At 32.7% G+C, this 7306-nt stretch overlaps 1 pseudogene; it reads right to left on the bottom strand.

Annotated features, from left to right (window-relative positions):
* Nucleotides 1–5972: 5972 nt before the first annotated feature.
* Nucleotides 5973–7304, bottom strand: LOC124885224 (annotated as a pseudogene).
* Nucleotides 7305–7306: the final 2 nt, after the last annotated feature.

The raw sequence follows: 7306 nt of genomic DNA, 5'->3' as shown, positions 1-7306 counted from the left end.
ACCACCTGGGTAGTCACCGTGTCGCAGAGGTGGTTAAATTCATAATTGTCATTTTCTAGTGGACTTTCATGATATTGGTACATCGCGGAGAGGTCCATTTTCCCATTTGTCAATTTTCAGTAGTCCAACACTATAGTGGTGCATCGCACTGAAGGCCAAAATGACATCTCTATAGGGCACCGCGATGGTGGCGCGTTGCATTGAAGTTTCAGATCCCAATTTTCAAAATCCAATGGGACAACGCAATAGCTCCGCATCATGGTAACCCCCAATTTCCCAATCATCAAATTTCAGTGAGCCACCGCGATAGTGGAGCGTCGCAGTGGCCTATTAAATCGGGATCTCAGTTTATTTTTCTAGTTTCATTTAGGAGTTTAAAAAGGGTAATTTGGACAATTCCCAAGCCCCCAATTCTGTCCAAATACTAGATTTAAGCCTATTACAAGCATTTTATGCTTGTATTCATCAAAATTTCTCTCAACCAAAATCCTAAGCTTCAACATTCAACTTCAAGAATCCCCAAGATTCCACCATTCTTTTCTCATATCAATTCAAGATTCAAAGTTTTCAATTCAATAATACTAAGAATTATCATTCAAGAGCACAAATAGAATCTCAAAAGCAAGCTTGTTCATCTAGTTCATCATTCAAGGTATATGGGTTATGAACAAGGATACTTCTTTCGTCCTTGTGCCCAAAACTTGCTTTTAATTACAAAAGTTTATTTGATTTTATGTTATTTTCCATAAAATTAAAGTTAGGGTTTATGTCCATTATTGTTATTTACAAGTTTATGATATTTCCAATGATTTAGAAGTTGAATTCCATGATTTTATTCATATTTTCATGCATCTTGCTGAAATTTTCAGATTTTATGATGAATTATAAATGTTTATACTAACAAGCTTGAATTTTAAGATGTTTTAACATGAGATTGATGCATGGGCCATTACTCCCTAATTAAAATTGCTATTTTGAGATTATTTGTGCTATGAGAACCCTCAGATAAGATTATTCTCAAATTTTGATAAAGATTTAACCTTTTTGGTCCTAAGCTAAGATAAAGAATCCACTTTGTTCATATGACTTGAGATTTAAAGAAAAGAAAGAGCATAATTGGTTTTCTTGTAAACCCTTCTGCTATTTTTGAAGTGGATTTATTAAGATTTTGAGCGTAGGAATGGGAGTAGTATTTAGCACTGAGATGGGTATGTTACCAAGGTTTCATGCCCCAGAACTATGTGCCACCGTAGGATTAAGATTATTCTCACTTCTATGTGGATGACTAAGATTGTGATCACTAAGATAAAAAGTTCTATTCCAATGGCAAGTGTAGAACAGCGCTACCTAACGAGGGCTAGACATGGGACTCCATGGATGCTCACATGGTGTATGTCGGTTAGAAGAACTTCTCAAAAGATATCCCCCACTCTTCAGCAGTCTATTGATTTAAATCCTTAAGATAAATTCATATGTTTTGGAAGTTATGGTTTTAAGGTTCTTAAGCCCTAAGATAAAGTATTTTCTAGATTGTAAAAAACTAAGTGTAAAGGATAACCGTTTTACTCAAATTATGCTTTACTGAAAGATATTAGCTTCAGATTTCAGCTTTCAGATTTAAGAGTGAGTCCTTTCTACACTTAGACAGTATGATTTAAAGAGAGAACACAAGCACAACTTTCAAAACTAAATGTTATGACTCACTAGATTTATAAAGCATGATTTGCTTATTATTATTTTAGATTTTAGTATTTCAGATATTCCATCTCATGTGAGTCAATTACATTTAGCATGCATTGTTTTATAAATTATGATGATGAGATAATGTTTTACTTATGCATTTCACCCCCATATAATCAGTACATCCTCAAAGTACTGATCCACATATATGTCTATATGCTACATTGTCTTATAATGTAGGTATGAGCAGTAGCACGCATACCATATTCAGACAGCTTGCAGATTCCAGCGAGCAGATGACGAGTCCTCCTACTTCAGGGACTCTAGTTAGATGTTATTTATGTACTTTACTTTCTTAATCTTATGTATTGATTAGTGATAGTTGGGATTGCGTCCTATCTATCTATAGTCGGTATAGTAGAGGTTTCATATATGTCAGTTAAAGTCAGTTATGTAATTTAAGTCCCTCTTTCAGACTTTATCAGAATGTAAAAGTTGTATCGGTATTGTACTTTCACTGATTCCATCATTATTATGTTTCCACGCTATAAACTCAGTCATTTTATACATATTATTCAGTTGCTTATGAGTTATGCCAGTAGAAGGGTAAGCTTGGGATCACTTATGGTCCTAAGCACTATGTGACGTCTCGGGACAGATTTTTGGGGTGTTACATTAGTCCTGACATGTTGAAAGGTAGTCATACTTCTTCTACATTTTTCATGAAAACATTAGAATGGTTCAAGTCATTCTAAAATTATGTAATTCTTACTAAATCATGGCATTTCATGTCAAGCCTAGCAACTCATAAATCATGGATTTGAATCATATGGAAGGAATTCTAAGTAAAACATAAAATTCACTATTTCTTGTAAGGATAGAGATTATAATCCATGAAGAAGCATAATATTTCAAAATTAATGAAATTTAGATATAACCCAAATAATTACATTCATAAACCATTAAGAACTTGAAGCTTTAGGTCAAAGGGATGAAAGGAAAATCCTTGTTGAACATCCACATACTTGAAATTTAAGGATTTCTTAAAGTAGAACCTTGAACTAGAGCTCTAGAGTTAAATTTGGGGAAACCCTTGCTTTTAGAGTCGTTGAAACCTAGGAGATTGAAGGATGAATTTTTTTATAAGTGTTGAGGGAAATAGGTCTTACATCTATTATAGGGGTATTTGCATCCAAAAAGACAAAATTACTCTTACAGAAATGGAAGAAAAAGAGAAATTTTAATGCTAGGGGACCACGGGCGTGTCACGCTACCAACACACCGCTATAGGTAGTGTGACACTGAGCCGACGCACCATAATGTCAATGTGGCACATTGCCAATGAGCCCTTTACTGTTTTTGGACCTTGGCTCATGCCATGGCTCCGTGGCACAGTCCCATCATGCCCCCTCCCTAACGTGGCATGAAAGGGATTTTTTAATGTCAAAACTCGTATAATAGGCCCCAAAACACGTCCTAATCGATTCATAGATTTTCTCACCATCAAACAACCTCAATAAACATCTTTAAATGTCGTGAAAGCTACAACAATCATGCTAGAATGTATGGGGTTTAATAATAATATTGTATATGAGTGTATTATACGCCTCTTATAATTTTGCATAGTGATGTATATTGGGTGGATATATACAATTATATGATATATACATGACTATACATAATTATACATGTACTATTATTGTATATACAACGATATATAAATCTGTATACTGTTGTACACCAAAATGAATTTTATCTTCTTCCTCAAATCCAAGCACCAAATTCATCCAAAAACACTTCAAAACTCAACAAATCATCCAAATTTTAGATTTAAACTTCTCAATACATAATCGATCTTTTGTAACCATACCCACTCGAAACAGAGATTATTTACGGAAAAATTGGAACCTTGAATTGCAAAAAAACTCAATTGCTGATGTATATGAAGTTTTCAAGGTGCATTGTACATAATTCGCGTTGAATAACACTGTGTATGGAGCTTTTTTGGAAGAGAATTGAAGGTAAAAATCGTGAAGAAAAAACTGAGAAATTGAATTGAGTAAGCATTGTTCCCTATATAACAGGAAAAAAAGTTACTTTACACCTATGGACAAAATCCAGGTTTTGGGCTGTAAAATGTAATGTATGTTTGGGCTAAGAAATTGTAAATTTTATTTGCTATGCATTTTTTTTTTAAATTTTCCCTATAATTAAACATTAATTATACGTACCAATAGATATAATTTTAATTTTATATTCTAAATAGAAACTCAAATTTACTCATAATATTAATTATATTCTCAGAACTAGCAAAGAATATACTAATATTTCGTCTAGTCTAATACTTTATTTATTTGAATAATTAAATTCTTTAATTTAATCATCAAATAATAAAATAACAAATCCATTAATAGAGATCCGGACACTCATTAGTGTGGGACCTCACAGGTCCAAAATTAAGCCAAAAGTAAATTGATCATTTCAATATACTAACCAAGTTGACATCTAGCAACACTCCTTAACTATTGGATAACATGAAGTATACAATTTACTCTCTAGAACTTGTAAAAGAATAATATAGTAATACTTTTTCATGTCTTTATAGCTCTGAATTACCTTAGGATATGGCCTAACGGTCAAATTTCAATAGGTGATCAACTATGTGTGCATGTCAAATTATAATCGACTATTGAATGACCCAAAAAACTCTTTTCTTCTTTCATTTAATTGTCCTGATCAAAGTCTTGATTACTCGTTTATAATACATGATAACATAGAGCTTAAACTCATTATCAAGAGTTCAGATTACATCTTGCATCAATCATTAATTTTACAAGAATTTAGTTATACTCGATATCCTTTCAATCATTTTTGTATGGACATGAGTGTCTGGTATTAAAGTGCAATAAATAACTTATTAATTACTATGATGATCTCTATTCAAAGGAAATACATATATCACATTCTTCAAGATAATATCCTAGTGACAATTTATGGTAATTTTAATCATTAAGAATTATCCAGCGAGTCTATTCAATGATCATATGTCTATGTGTGTGTGTGATTTAGTTAACGAGATCAACTATTTTTTATCTTATAAAGACCACCACATATATATCTATCTAATTGGGTCACTAATGTCCCAATTAATAATCCTACGATCAAGAACAATTTTAAATTAAGTTATAAGAAATATGACTCTCATTATGATGATCTCCATCATGACGTCAAGTTCTAAACTTAATCAGGGACCTTATCATATTAATCAAACAGTTTGGTATAACTATGCAAAAAATAATAATAATAATGTCATATATTTATATCATACTAGATTAGTGTACGTGCATTGCACGTGTATTTCACGTCAAGCCTCCAATAAACATGAAATATATAAAAAATAAATAATTGAAAAATAATAATTCACTTTAAATAAAATATAATATTTTTTTCTTAAAAGAATATCACAAAATGAGTACATGGATTACCTTGAATATTAGTTTTCATACTTTATGAGTTCTATGTTTATTGACGCTTCCCTCTCTTTAATCATGTTTCCACTATGTACGGGGACGAGCACCTATATAGTTGTTACGTTCTTGTTCAACAAATAGGACTAAATTAAAGAGAAACGTGAGAAATTATCAAAATCATAATTCATTGTTAATGTTGATTATGCATAATTTATATATAAACTTTAAAATTATTAACTGAAAGAAATATAGAAAAATAGAAGGAATAATAATAATGATGGTAAGAAGGCGACTTAAATCAAAATAGGAGAAAAATGTAGAAGAAAACCTACAATAGCGTATATGAGGAAATAATTTCTCCTCTTTGCTAATTTAATTTCTCCTTTAACTTGATTATATGCTTTTATAATTGTAAAAAGGTTCGTCCACATACCAATATTAATTTGGAAAAGAAAAACCCTTTTTATTCCTTTTTTCTATTCTCATAGATTTTGGGATTCCTTTTTCACATATACCAAAAGAAAAAACCCTATAAATGTTTTCCTTTTTTCTATTACCATAGATTTTGAGAATTCTTCTTTTACATATACAAGGAGAAAAAAACTTACCAACATTAATTATTCATATATTTAATTAAATAATAATTAAAGAAAAAAGGTGAAAGACGATTTTGTCTATTACGAAGTGTTTTAATGAAGGGTAAAACATTTGATTCACTTTTCTAAAGGCCTTCACGTTTTTAATATATTATTATTATTATTATATTATTATTATTATAGATTATAGATAATATTTATAAAAATATGTTCAAATCATCAAATATGAGATTGGATCTAGGCATATCACTGTATCCAAAACATTTTCATCACATGAACTCCAAGGAGACCTGATAAACTGCAGGCATGTCCAATCTTGCCAATAAACGCAAAGAGAAACACAAACATTCTCAACTAGCTAATGGCAGCATTAACCAGGATTGTCGTGAAGTGGTAAGTACTATTTATCCTTAATCAAAGATCTCGAGTTTGAACCTTACTAGGTACAGAGTCGCCTTTATTAGGGAATGCTTAGCCCCCATGTCGAACTTTAATCCATATTTAGACAGGCCCTAATGCGAGTGTCGGACACTGGATGAAAAGACATACCCAAAAAAAGTAGCTAATGGTAGGTATCCAGTTTCTGAAGAGAACTCCTTCTACTGCTGGACCAATATTCTGCCACAAGTTTAGCAAAAGAAGAATTGGTTTGCATGAGTCTTGAGGGCTGATCATACTCCACAAGCTCGCCTACAACAATAATTACCAAATTTGCATTAGACATCTTTGTTACAGAAAGTGATGCTCCAAGTTTGCTACAAATAAATAAACATACCAAAAGAAAGGACCATGACCATGTCACTGTCTAAGACAGTAGGAACTCTGTGGGCAACAGTTATTACTGTACAGTTGGAGAATTCTCCTCTTATAATTCTCTGCAGAATGGCATCAGTGGCCGAGTCGATAGAGGCAGTTGCTTCATCCAATACTAGGATTCTGTTCCTTCTCAGGAGGACCCTGCCTAAACAGAAGAGTTGCCGTTGCCCCATACTCCAGTTTTCGCCTTCATCACTGACTGTTGAACGCGGATTCAAATATAATAAGTACAGGATAGGTCACACAAGTCAAAAACATAATAATTGTTACGTTTGTTGGAAGTTAAACTCACCTGAGGAGTCTAGCAGGTTTGGCAGTATACTAATAGTATCCTTAAGTTGGCATTTCTCTAGAGCCTATAAACCATAAATATTGTTCAAATCATTGTATAAGAATTGGCCAGTCTTGTTAAGTGTTGGTAAATTGTATCGATGAGTTACAGACTTTACCTTCCATATCTTGTCATCAGAATAGAGACCTAAAGGATCCAAATTTGTTCGAACACTCCCCTTGAAAAGTGTTGGTTCCTGAGGGATGATGCTGAGTTTTGACCTTAAATCCTTGAGACCTATAGAACAAATGTTAATGTCATCAATGATAACTTGCCCTCTGTAAGGTTCCACCAGGTGAAACAGGGCGCTTAGAAGTGTCGTTTGCCACTTCCTATCCTTCCTACAACTCCTACTTTAGTCCCCTCGAGGACGGAGCAAGTTATCCCTTTGAGAACTAATGGAGCATTTGGAC

The sequence above is a fragment of the Capsicum annuum genome, chromosome 3 (assembly GCF_002878395.1).
Source record: "Capsicum annuum cultivar UCD-10X-F1 chromosome 3, UCD10Xv1.1, whole genome shotgun sequence".
Taxonomy (NCBI): Eukaryota; Viridiplantae; Streptophyta; class Magnoliopsida; order Solanales; family Solanaceae; genus Capsicum; species Capsicum annuum.
The sequence above is the reverse complement of the archived record's forward strand: the minus strand, read 5'-3'. Positions and strand labels throughout refer to the sequence as shown.